At 37.5% G+C, this 13,114-nt stretch overlaps 1 protein-coding gene across 2 annotated transcripts in view; it reads left to right on the top strand.

Moving 5' to 3' along the window:
* Positions 1 to 13,114, top strand: part of atxn1a (ataxin 1a) — a 93,542-nt gene that overhangs the window by 49,568 nt on the left and 30,860 nt on the right. The window lies entirely within an intron of this gene.

The raw sequence follows: 13,114 nt of genomic DNA, 5'->3' as shown, positions 1-13,114 counted from the left end.
AATCGAAATCCTTTGAAATGTGTGAACATTTCCTACATTGTTTTCAGTACAGCTTGTGACCACACCAAATTGTTAGCAGATGAGTGTTAGATTCTTCAGTGGAGTTCAGCTCGCTTGTGGGTACAAGAAATAAAAGAAAGTATTTAGTAAAGTACATGTTTAAAACAAGTCAAATTTATGTCCCAATAAAGGAAGATAATGTAAATAGGTCTATATTTTATACAGAATTGATTAAAAGGTTTAGATATTTTTACTGAAATATGCAATATGAACAATAGAATATTTGCAGTGTGCAGGAAAGTCCCTTTTTATGCTGTGTAAGTAGTATATTTGAGTGTGTTGACTACTATCAAGCATCTGTTCGTGTGTGTGTGTGTGTGTTGGGCATAAATTGCATCGGCCACAGCTGCGGTTGACTCAGCCTTTTAAACGCAAGTTTGTGAAACTACTCGGTCTCTTTTTTCTGGTCTAGCAGAAATGCTTAGCCCGCTATATGCAAACTAAGGCCACTGATGGTTGTAAAGTCGACAAGCGAGCTGTAGGTTGCTGTGATTCTCTGCCCACAGAAAGAGCTGTAAAACCAGCTGGGCTCCAGTCAAGGTTGATTGGATTGCAGACAGCATTGAGCGGAGAGATCGGCCCACATCAATGCTTATCTCTGCTAATGACCTCTACTTTAACACTTGTAGCAGGGACCGCTTATTAGGGATGGGCATTTTTCATAATGTAATAGTTGAATGTTTGTTTATTTAAATGATGGATGTATATTTATGGTGTGTCCTTTTAAATGCAAATGAGCTGATGAAATGCAAACACTGATCGCAGTGATGGTGGTTTGTTGAAATTGAAACTCAATAGGGTTGTCAATTTTTTTCTCTCTTTCTCTCTGCACCAAATGGCAGTGCTGTGGTTGGATAGTGCAGATTAAGGGACGGCGTTTTTATAACAAGATCCCCTTCTGACATCACAAGGGGAGCCAAATTTTAATGAGCTATTTTTCACATGCTTGCATCGAATGGTTTATTAAAAAAAGGTTACTGGTTGACCCCCCCCCCCCATACAAACTGAAGGCTGAGTCAAATCCTTGGTGTTTCAAGTTGGTCAGTAGTACAAATTCAGTACTGTTTGATCTTACAGAATTGATATTATACCAAATATTATATGCTTACCCCAACCCCAAGTGATGTTTAAAGTTTGAGGACTTGACATAAAGAACACTTTCCTCATGTAAACCTACTCGAAACACCAAGTTGATAGCCCGGAGCAAACGAAATATAGGCTACATACAGACTGCACAATATCTTCTTTATTTACGGTAGTTTGATATGTTTTTATGAAAAAAAGACAACAATATTTAGTCTACCTGCTCAAGTTAACTTTGTAATGTTTTATTGCTATTTATTGCTTGTGATCTTCTTTTGAAATTGTAGCACTTTGAGATTTCGCTGAAATGTAAAATGCATCATCAATAAAATGTATTATTATTATTATTATTATTATTATTATTGAGTGAAAGCCTGTTCTTCTGACTATAATAATTCCAAGGCTGCGGAGAAAATTCTGCTCTGTGGTTGTCCAGTAAGAACAACAGACAGATCAGAATTTAACATTATTTTACAAAATAATGTAAGCTGACTTGATACCTTATTGCTCTCTGTGCAAAGTTACAAGCTTAATTTAACAACACTTCACAAAGACAGAGCTATTACAATTGTTTGCCTTTAAACAGCGATCTGCAGATATCAGAGCACCGCATATAATAAATGTTTTTCTTTTTCGTTTCGTTCTCTGTGTGTGTCTCGTTCAGCTCTGTATTAACAAAATAAAGTCGGCTATATAACAGAAAGCCAACAGATGTCTCATGATGCGTTGATGCAACATGTCTAAACAACAACAATGACAACTCAATAGTGTTAAAACCCTACATACTTAAAAGTCTGCAATCTCAATTGCCAAAAAAAATTTTCATTTATATTTTACATTAAAGTCTGTAAAAGACAGTACAGGTGAAGTGAAAGGGCATTAAATGAGCAGTAACCTTAACCTTAATTATAATTTTTTTAATTCAAATTATTTTGCAGATTTACCCATATGTGCACATCCCTACCACTTCTTATGGCTAAACATTAAACATACACAGCACTTAGCTTTACCTCACATTTCTGCTTCATACTCCTGTATATGTAGAAGCATTTGTAGAAAAAGAGACACCAGATAATACGCCAGGTCCCTCTTACGATGCAAAGCTGTTTCATTTTCTGACAGGCAAAAATTGAGCTACGCACAAGGTATCATTCATGTCCACAGCATAAACAATTATGGTTGGTATTAAGTTGTATAAATAGGTTTCATTGCTGTTATTGTTGGGTGGTTCTGGTTGCCCTAGTAACAGTTAAGAGCTAAGGCTACAAAGTCCTTTAAAGTTGACGTCAACACAGCTTTTATACAAACTTTTAGGGGGAAACATATATCAATTATTTCCATTCACAATAAAAGATGCACAATATCAGTACAGTAGTAGATGGATTACATTAACCTCACCGTCCCAGTAGTAGTTTGCGTCAATTTCAACTACTTTGATTAGTCACTTGAAATGTGACACGGTCATTCAGTTTTCAGGCCCATAGAAAACAAATGAATTCAGTTTGTTTGTTTGTTTGTTTGTTAGCAGTTTAGCAAGCACAGGTAAATACACAGGTAGCTCTCAAGATAATGCAGAAAAATGACAGTCACCTTGAAAGTTTTGTGTATTGAATGCTAGATTCTCCATTACAGTCTTATTATAGCCGTAGTGTCAGCGCTGTGCTAATAGGCACTGCTTGCGATTATCTCTTTTTTTTTATCACAAACAGTAAAGTTTGAAAACAGCTAGACATCCGCAGTGAGACGTGTTAGGAGGATGTTCCTCTTGAAGGAGTGGATCTGGTGTTACAGAGCTTGGCAGATGCTTTGCATGCTTTTATTTGATCTTCTGCCCGCTTCTTCTTCAACACAGCGGTTCTCTTATTCGGGCTACATTTAACCGATACGTGTGGAAAGGCTACAGATCTGGCCTCTTTTACTTAAACATGGCCACTGATAGCCTACTGGTGCAAATGAAAACACGTGCAAGCGCTCACACTTACTATCACACTGAGGTTTAGTGAATGTAAGTAATCCCCCTGCTGTTTCAAGCAATGACTCATCATAAATGCTCATTCGGCAGGTCTCTGTTGAGTACACACGTCCCCGCTCAACCACACGCTGTAGTAACGAGAAACGAAAGCCACAGCGCAGTTACTGACAAAACACAAACACGATAAAGATCGTGCTTACAAGAATACAAGCGGTGAATCCTGAGCTATAGGCAGTCGCTGAAGGACATCAGTGTTATCTGGGGCATCACCTTCACACACATCAGACGTGCGGGCCGTTTAATCGTGACTGTTTCACGGGATTTGGCCCGCTGTCGGTTCCAGTTACCTCTCTGTATGTGTGAACTGTTATCTCACATCTGTGAATCGTGGGTCTTTTTTCAAGAACCCCAGATTTTTACTCACTCATCATTACTGCCAGAGCTGGCTGTGTTCTTTTATTTAAAAACCCCCTAAGCGGTCCTGTGTTCCGGTGTTCATGCACCTATTTTGCACAGGATTTATACCCAAGTGCTGCTTCCTCTGAAATAACAGGCAAATGTCCTGTAGGTCACCGCCACGAAACCATGATTTGCATGATGACCGATCTCACCCACGACACCGCTACTGCGATAGTGACGGCCACGTGACACGTAAACACGCTGGCTCACATGCATGCATACACACATAAGTAAAGCTGGCGGAGCGGTTAACCGCAGCAGGAAAACCACACGGCGTATGCAAATGAGATGCGAGGGAGGTGAATGCACGTCTCACATGCAAATGTAATGGAGACATCAAACACAGAGGTTATAAATAGAGCCACAGCGTGAGGTTGCCTCAATGAACAGCACGTCGCTCTTAAAGTGACACGAACCACCCGTTCTCATGTAAACATGTGCACTTTAGTGCTATACCAGCGTCTGTTCACCCATGCTCATATTGAGTTTGTGCAGTTTGTTTAACTCTTTAACTGTCACCCCCTTTTGTGTGTGTGTGGGGGGGGGGGTGAAAAGGTGATCTGCATCTCAAATTAATATAACTCTGGCATTTTTTGGTCTAGAAGCAAGATCTTTGTCTCTTTTAAAAAAAAAAGACACTTTAAAGTTTTCCATTGAAGTGTTTGGAGTTGTGAATATTCAATAAAAAAAATATTTATAGGAGTTTAAATGTATTTAAAAAATAGAGTAATAAAAAAAGAATTATAATAATTCAATAAATATTTTTTAAAACGTCACTGCCATTTAGTGCAGAGATCAGCTCATTTGCATTTAAAAGGACACTGAAAAATTGGCATTTTTGCTTACACCTAGAAAGTTGCAATTTAAACATGCTGTAATATATTATCTATATGGTATTCTGAGCTAAAAAAAAAACTTCACATATGTACTCTGGGGACAACAAAGATTTATGTGAGTCTTTAACGCCCCCTTTAAAGTTAAAGGAATAGCTTAAGATTTTCTTTTTCCAGGTGGATCATCTAGACAAGTGGTTTTCAAACTGGGGACCGCGAGATGGTGCCAGGGGGCCCCAGTTTTATGACATTTTATGAAATACATTAATTTATCATGAATTCTGTGTAATTAAACCTAAAAAAAAATAAGGCTTCTAACCAAAAGCACTACTTTTTTGTATAATTTAATGTTTTTTTTAATTAAAATGTTTTGGCACAGTTTTTTGTCACAAATTTTCTTTGGAGGGCCACGAAGGAATGCTTTCTCTCTCTCTCGTGCACACGTTTAATAGGCGTTCCCTCTCGGGAGCAGGTAGAGTGTTGCGCATGTCCATTTATTTAAAAGTGGAGGGGCGGTTCTTTTTAAAAATTCGGTCAAATCTTCTGCTATAGACGGTTTCAGCAGTAACAACATAAACAAGCGGTGTCCGTGATCCACACGTAACTTCCGGTAAACTCCCCAAAGAATAAATAACATCAAAGAACTTTAAACATAGTTTATTTATATAACAAGCAAAATAAACAACATGTCGATTACCTAGGAAACCAGAACATTTGTTATTTTCAATGAGGTATATGTTCAAGAGTTTAGCAACTAGTCAAACCATTAAAACAACTTAAACCGGAAGTAAAGTTCGGACCAGACGCATATCGCGTCACTGCATGTGCGTCCGATGAAACCGTCTGTACTTTTAAAATTGCAAAAAATGAGGTTTCTGTCACACTTTAAGTGGTTTTACCAACAACGCCCACTAGGTGTCAACTGTTATAAATAACTACTGCATTATTATTAATGCAAAAATATTTTGAAATATAAAAACTACATTTTAAGAGCTTTCCAATGATATGTAGGTTGTCAAGATTGTTTATGATTCATAGATTCAAATGATGGGTAATGGGATTATAAATATTTAGAAATTAATATGTATTCCTACAGGGTCAGTGACATTTAACAAAATGACTGTCACTAAACAATTTCTGTTTCTATTGTTCACACTACATTTTTATAGCTTTCCAACCATATATAGTTTGTCAAGATTAGTGGTGGGTTTAGAGAAAGAAATTATTGTTTTAAATATGTAATGCCAAGCGTCCCACCTGTGTTAAACGGTTAAAAATAGACAAGATGTTCCTCTACAGTTTCAGAGAGGAGAGAGGTAATAAGGCATGAGATGTCATTACAGGAATCTCTCAAATAATGACTGAGGGTTTGCCAAGCGTGCTTGTGTAATGTATGCGATATATACCCGCTAGTCTGTTCTCATCACAGTGCCAGGCTGTGGGACGCCCTAAAAGCTGCTTGTAAAATGTCATAGTTTAATGCCTCCATCACAATGTGATGTCACATGATCCTGTCAAAGGCTGCTTTGCTAAGCGTGAGTTTTCATACGCCGGGATTCCCTCTGCGCCCGCCTGCTGATTTTTGTACTGCCGTTCACTTTCATGACCTGGAGGAGTTTAATTACGTTTTCTGCTGTTTGACATATTGTTGTGATCTACATAAACCGCCCACCTACCCAGCCACTGCAAATCATTTGCATACAAACCGGATTTGTCTTTAGCGACAGTGTGAAAGGGTTTGCTATTACACCATGTCCTACTGGTGATAAAAAAATCTTTTTTATGTTAATCTGAGCTACATTGTGTTGGTTTTTGTTGCATCTTTTTAAGTGACCACAACCACATGCAAATCAAAAGGTCTATCGACTATTATCTGAACGGCTGCAATTGTGCTGCATTTGATGTGGTACCTTGTTTGGGACACAGTTTGATGGGAGGCTGCATGTAACTATAAAAAGCTCTTTCGAGAGCTCTCAGACTCAGCACCACTTGTACAAATGCAAACTGAGACCATATGTTATCCTTACCACACGCAGTTATCTTCATACTTCAGGTTCTGAATCCCACTGATCTGTGATCAGGGCTTTGACTTCTGTTCAGATGTAGTTTGCCAAACTCTTATCAGTTAATGTGAGGATATAAGTGTGTGAATGTGACTGAAGCTCCTAGAACAGTTAGAGAACATAGAGGTGAAATATAGTGCCACCTTGTGTCTAAAAGTGATATTTACATCATCTGTTTGTACATTATCTGTATGTACAGAAGGGAAAATATGATTTTCTGCATCATAAATGCAGGTAAAATTGTCAAAGATCTGCACTAACATTTCTTTCTTATTATGCCTCTTAGTCGTTTTCTCATTTATATTTTCTGTGTATGTCTATGTGTTTACTCACTGGCTTTGTCTCTCCATCTGCCTGTGTATCCCTGTAGCTTTGATTCTTGTTTTTATAGACATAGATTTTTCTGTTTACTTATCCATCTGTCTCGTCTGTACAGTAAGTACTCGTCTGGTTTGAGTCTGTGTATGGGTGAGTTAGTAATTGGATGTGTTCTCAAAGTGTGCAGTAATAATTACGCACACACAACACCACGTTACATACACGCACGCACATACTGTTGAAGCCTACACGTATCAAGTCTGGTTGCTTAGGTCCTTGATTAATTTGCCTCTCATACTGCTGATAAACAAACTCAAGTATGTCTACAGGTCTGTTTTTCTATATAATTTATGTCTTGTGTCAAGCTATCGACGTGCTTTAACAGTAAATAACAAAATCACAGCGCTCTGTGTTTCTGCAACACATCACCCACCGCTAACACAGTGTTTTAACAAAATTAGTGTTCAAGATAAAGTGTAGCATTTCTGTGGCCCTAGCATCACCAAACAGAATTATTATTTACAGAAATAATAATAATATATAACAGAAAACATATTTTACATTTATAAACGTGACTGTATGCAGCTGTGAGAAATCATAGAAATAAGGAAAGTGAATGCCTCATCCTCCAGTATGAGTCACTGGTCTATGTATAAATATTGTTTTTCTGTGGTTGAATAAGTTAGTCCTGTTTCATTATATTAAATGATGGAAGGAGTCGACTGTAATATTACTGTGGAAACAGGGAGCGTCTCTAAACACTACAGCCATTTCTCCTCATTAAAAAGACAGGGATTCGATGCACGGCTCTTAAACACTGAAGATCAGATATAAACACAACAGTGTCATCCGGTGAGATGGGCTTCAATGTGAGGGAATTTCCCATGGCTGTGGATGCTTCAGTTTGTAGGTGTTTTGGGATGTGTTGTGTGTTTGAAAAACAGACGTGCACATTCTTTCTCATCGGGCGGCTCCAGCCATCTGGTGTTGCTTGAGATGAACTCACTGCTCTTTGTCTATTGATCAGAGCTGGTGTAGTAATGATGTCATCATCATCTCTCTCTCTCTCAGTCACTCAGTGACAGCTCTGACCTTGAATGAATCGGACACTGAGCATGCTCACTGCAGGACAATGCACAAACACACATACCTGATGTATGTTTCCTCTGATCTGTTGTGAAGAGAGATGGTTTTAGATGAATCTTACATTTGCATGATTAATGTATGAGACATTTGTGCGTGAATCAAAATGAATTTGCCTTTGAAATTGCTTCCGATCTGTGCAAGAGGCAGGAAGTGATGTCACACAGAAACTTAGCTTGTTTTCGGTTTCTTCATTTAGCAGTGATATACAGCGATTGCTTAATGGAGCTTTAAAGCATGTTTTTTAGGGAACAGAAAGCTTTAGAGATGTGATAGTAAAATCTGTCAGTTTAAAAGAGGATATTCTTACGCTAGGACCCAGAAAACACTAAATGAGTTAAAATGGGTTTTGGTGAGTACTTTAAAGCTAGCACATTGCTGTTGTCTTATAACTTTATTAGAAACTTTATTGCATGGGTTTGCTCAGATTAAAAATGGGTGAATGTCAAATATAGAGCGATTATTAAAGAAAACATGTGTTGTGCCTGATCTCATGGTGATTCATAACTATTTTATGAAGTTGCAAATTCGTACCAAGTGAAACATACGATTATTACAGTAGATAAGAGGAATAATAAATCTCTAAAATCTAAAAAGTGTCACAGGGGCGAAAGCAGATTTTACTAAAACATACAAATGAGATTTTACAAATTCAACTGTGCAATGCACTTTATGGAGCAGACTCTGAGAATATACACTTGTTTTATGAACAACAAAACAGGAACTTGTTGTAATATGAGGTCTGTTTGCATGCATGTCTGTGTATTATATGCTATTCATGTGTTTCTGTCATTGGCTATGTTTACATACACAAAATTTTGTCAATCCGATTGAAATTAATACCATTAATAGTTACGACGATACAGTTTACATGCACCCTAAACATTGCAATCTGATTAAAATGTTTGTTTACATGTACATTATATAGAATCCAAACCTAATGTCTGCGCAAGCGCACAGCCAGGGTTGCCAGATTCACGTATTAAAACCATCCCAAATGGACATCCAAAATTAGCCCAAAAGCATCCCAATGACTGTTAACAGCCCAAATACCAATAACTAATGAACAAAATACCTTCATCTTTAACCCAGAGGACTTGACTTTCCGTTTTCAGCTCCTCCCCGCCTGCACGCGGCTAATCTTGCTGATCGGTTACATCCAGCCACAGCCAACGTCGAACACACCTTATTATAAGACGTGAACTCGAGTGCAGATGTGCAGTATGTGCAATGTATTTTTGCATCCGATTGAGAAAATACTACGATTCACGCGTTTACATGCTTACTTTTCTCCTGCGGATCGGATCACAGATCGGAGTAAACGACCCCCTTCAATACGATCCAAAAGTTTGCATCCGATCATCCTCAATCGTATTGATTAAGGTGTTTACATGAAGACTTTTCAATACGATTGAGCCATCAATGATTACAAACGGATTATTTGGTTGCATGTAAACGTACCTATTGTGTGTCATTACTGTAAGAGTTTATCTTTTCCTCCCATTCTAGTGAAAATAGTAGGTTTTCTTTTTTATAATAGAAATAAATACCTAAAGTTAAAAAATTTTGTCAATAATGTTATTGCCAATAACATTATGGTGTTGCCATGTATAACTCGCCGTCATGATTTTGTAAATGGCTGAGAGCAAAGATAATGGATAAAACAAGACTCAGCATTGCTATAAGGGGGCGTGTACACCAAAGCGTTTAAACATAGCTGAAAACGCCAGGCGAACGCAGACTGTGGACGCTTTTTTAGTCTTGCATGACTGAAATTACTGCCCAGAGGCGTTGCAAACATGGCCGACTAGTGGAAGAAAGGTGTTGCTAGGTGGTTACTAGGGAGCAACTTTACAGATTTCTCCAGGTCAGTCAATATGATTTTTATTCATCAATTCTCCTCTTTTAGAAAAGCAATAGCGCATCTTAGAGACAAGAAGTCACATGAGTGTCATTCATGTCCACATCACAGTCAGTGTGGGAGGAGCTACTGTATGTTTAAGACTTAATCAAAAGCGTTTGCTCAGTGAGCAGCAATAATAAAGTCCACAGTAAAACCTTTATTTCCAGAAGTGTTAACCACAGATAGTTGGTTTGTGTTGTGAGCAGAGAAACCCTGTCATCATGTGATCTGAACTACTGTATGACTAAGATCTGGTGAGTAAGGACAGAAATGATACGGCAATTTAATGTCAAATCTACCGCTGCAAAAATCAAGCAAAACTGAGAAGCGTGTCTAGATGGGTGTTATGGCTGTGAATTATTGGTCTTTAAAGGCTTTGTAGAGCTTAAGATTGTTGGCCGGAGGTGTTTGTTATGTCATGTCACAGTGCGTGAAGATGATGAGGACATTGATGACAGTGATGCTGTTGATGTGTTTTACTTTTGTTGCTGCACATTGTAGTATTTTAGGCCAAATGTATAGTTTATATAGTTGTTTTATAGTTCTGTGTATAAATGTATTCGCCATTCACCTTAACACTGACCTGAGTTATCCTTGCATCTTGTTTACCCAACACAGAAACTGACTCAGCTTGACCTCACAAAGCTGATAGTAAATTTACAGAAGTGACTTTCAGGGAAGTGTGAAGCATGTGGTTTATGAAAGGCTGAGCCATTGCTGTTCATTACTTGTGGTCTGAGCTGCAGTCATACATCAACACATATAAGGAGATAAATAAAAAAGAAGCGTTAAAGCAACAGTACTCTTTTTATTTTTTGTTTGTTTAAAAAAATGTTTACACTAAAACAACTGACATGCAACCTGATACAAACAAGCTGGCATGAGATTGTGTTTTAACCTCAGATTTCTGGGAAAAGATTCATTGGAATTGGTATCACGCTTGGTTACCTATTGATAAAGATCAGCTGGTGTAATAATAATGTGAGTGACTGTAGTAACACAGATATGCTCAGGGTTTTATCATTCACACTTCAGCTCTGTAGCTTATCTGAGGTGTGGAGTAGAAACTCGCTGTTAAAATCACAAAACATACTTTAGATTATGATTTATTTCTCTAAATGGTCATTTACTGTATAAGTAAAAAGTTGCAGTCTGTTTGTCTTTAGGTAATTAATACAAACACACAATCTCAGTTATGCACAAAGGTTACATCATTTTAAACACTGCAAAAGGTGTCATGAAACGGCCTTCACAAAGTATTTGAAATGTAATGTAAAGTTTCATTGGGCCACGCCTGAGTCGATGGCATTTGAGAGTGGTGGGGGGGCTTCCTAGCACAACTCTGTGTAAATCTGTTTGATGTTATGCACCACAGCTTCTGGGTCCAAACACGCCATCAGATGCCATAAGCATCACAATATGCCATTTCTATATGAATAAATATAGTGCTCAAAAACAGCTGTTGAGATTGTAGTCTCATATACAGTAAAGTGAGTGAAGACTTTCACCACAAAATGTTATTGCTTGCATCATGACTAAACAAGCAGATAGAAACTCATGGATAGGTTACTTACCAAAAAAATTATTCACAAATGCATTTCACTTTCATAATATTATATATTTTGAGTAAAATATGATAGATTTATTTATTTGTGAAAAAAATAGGGTGGGAATTTCATACTTTAGGAATTGTCTTGATTTTCCGATTGCTTTGATATTATTGTTTAATTACAGATCCCGGTAGGTCACCTCTTGGAGAAAAGAAAACAAAGACCTCAAATCCGTGATCAGGGTTTTGTAATTCGTCCTCTTAGTTTATAAACCGTACTCACAGATTATTCAGAATATATATAATTATTTAAAGACTTATTTGGTTAATATGTAATTATTAAATAACCAATTAAATTGTCTAATGTCTAAATGCACGGATGAAAGTAGCATCCAATTAAAATTTTTCCTTAAATATTATGTACAACATAAAGCACGTTTCTAGTTAGGAAAGTACAACAGAAGCTTAACACAGCAAAAACTTCATGAATTCCTGAAAATGTCCAACAGAAATAGGAAGCTTGGGAAGCATGAATAAATGCAACAAAGTGATTTTTAACCCTGTAGAGACCAAAAAGATTTTGGGTAGCAGCCATTCAAATTGGCCAAATTTTACCCCGTGGGTTCTCCAGGGTTAAAATGAAGGTGGGGCAACAAATCCGTGAGTACAGTTTGCAAAACCGTGGGGACGGATGACAAAATCTGAAAGTACGGGTTGTTAACTCGTACGGTTTTATTAATCCATGCGCATGATTTGTAAAACTGGGGGAACAGTTTAATAATCTGTGAGTACGGTTTACACAAATTACAAAACCATGATCACGGATTTGCAGGTTTTGTTTTCTTTGCTCCGAGGGGTGACCTGCCTGGCTCCATACGTAAGGAATAATTGACGATGGGCCATTGAATTATAAGAAATTATTTTCAAATAATTCAAAGGACCGGAGTCAATTATTCCTCTTATACCATGGTTACCACAAACATTGCTCTGGTGCCTATTTTTAAGACATTTAACAAAGTAGATTATAGCGGTTATCAGAAATTAATGCATACCCACGGAGCATTTCTCAGCCAATCAGAATACAGCATTTAACAGACCTGTGGTATAATTAATAATAATTTTCCTGTCAGAAAAGAAAAGTTCCTCAAAGGTGCTTGATGATTTTTACCCTGCGAATTGACAACTGTGAAAGCCTTGGGCTCTAAAGTGCCCAATCAAATCCTGTGTATGATAACATATTTGGATAAAAATGTTGCTTGAGAAACATTTTGTTGTTTTATTTATAAAAATAATGTTTTTATTTCATGATTTAACAATGAAAATACATTCAGAAGCGAGAATCAAAGCAAACTGGTGTGTCGTGGGGTCACATCATACAGTATTGTGTGAAAATATCTCATGCTAGATGTCTTTAGAGCCTACAGTATGTCTTTATATCTCGCCCTCATTCACTTGTTCACACATCTCACCATCTATTCTAATGGCTGTTGTCACAAGTTTTTTTTGCACCCACCCGCTGGGACCATCTGTCTGCTCTTTCTCTTTCTCTCTCTCTTCTCATCTCTGTCATCAATGAGACTTTATTAGCATGTCTGCCAAAACAATGTTGCCAAAGCAGTACAGAGGAAAATATTGTCGAAGTGCATACTTCAAAGGAGTATTAAATCAAATTGACCCTTATCAAAATTAATCCTTGACCTATTAATCCTCTTTCCAAAATAACATGAATCT

This window comes from Paramisgurnus dabryanus, chromosome 19 (assembly GCF_030506205.2).
Source record: "Paramisgurnus dabryanus chromosome 19, PD_genome_1.1, whole genome shotgun sequence".
Classification (NCBI taxonomy): Eukaryota; Metazoa; Chordata; class Actinopteri; order Cypriniformes; family Cobitidae; genus Paramisgurnus; species Paramisgurnus dabryanus.
The sequence above is the reverse complement of the archived record's forward strand: the minus strand, read 5'-3'. Positions and strand labels throughout refer to the sequence as shown.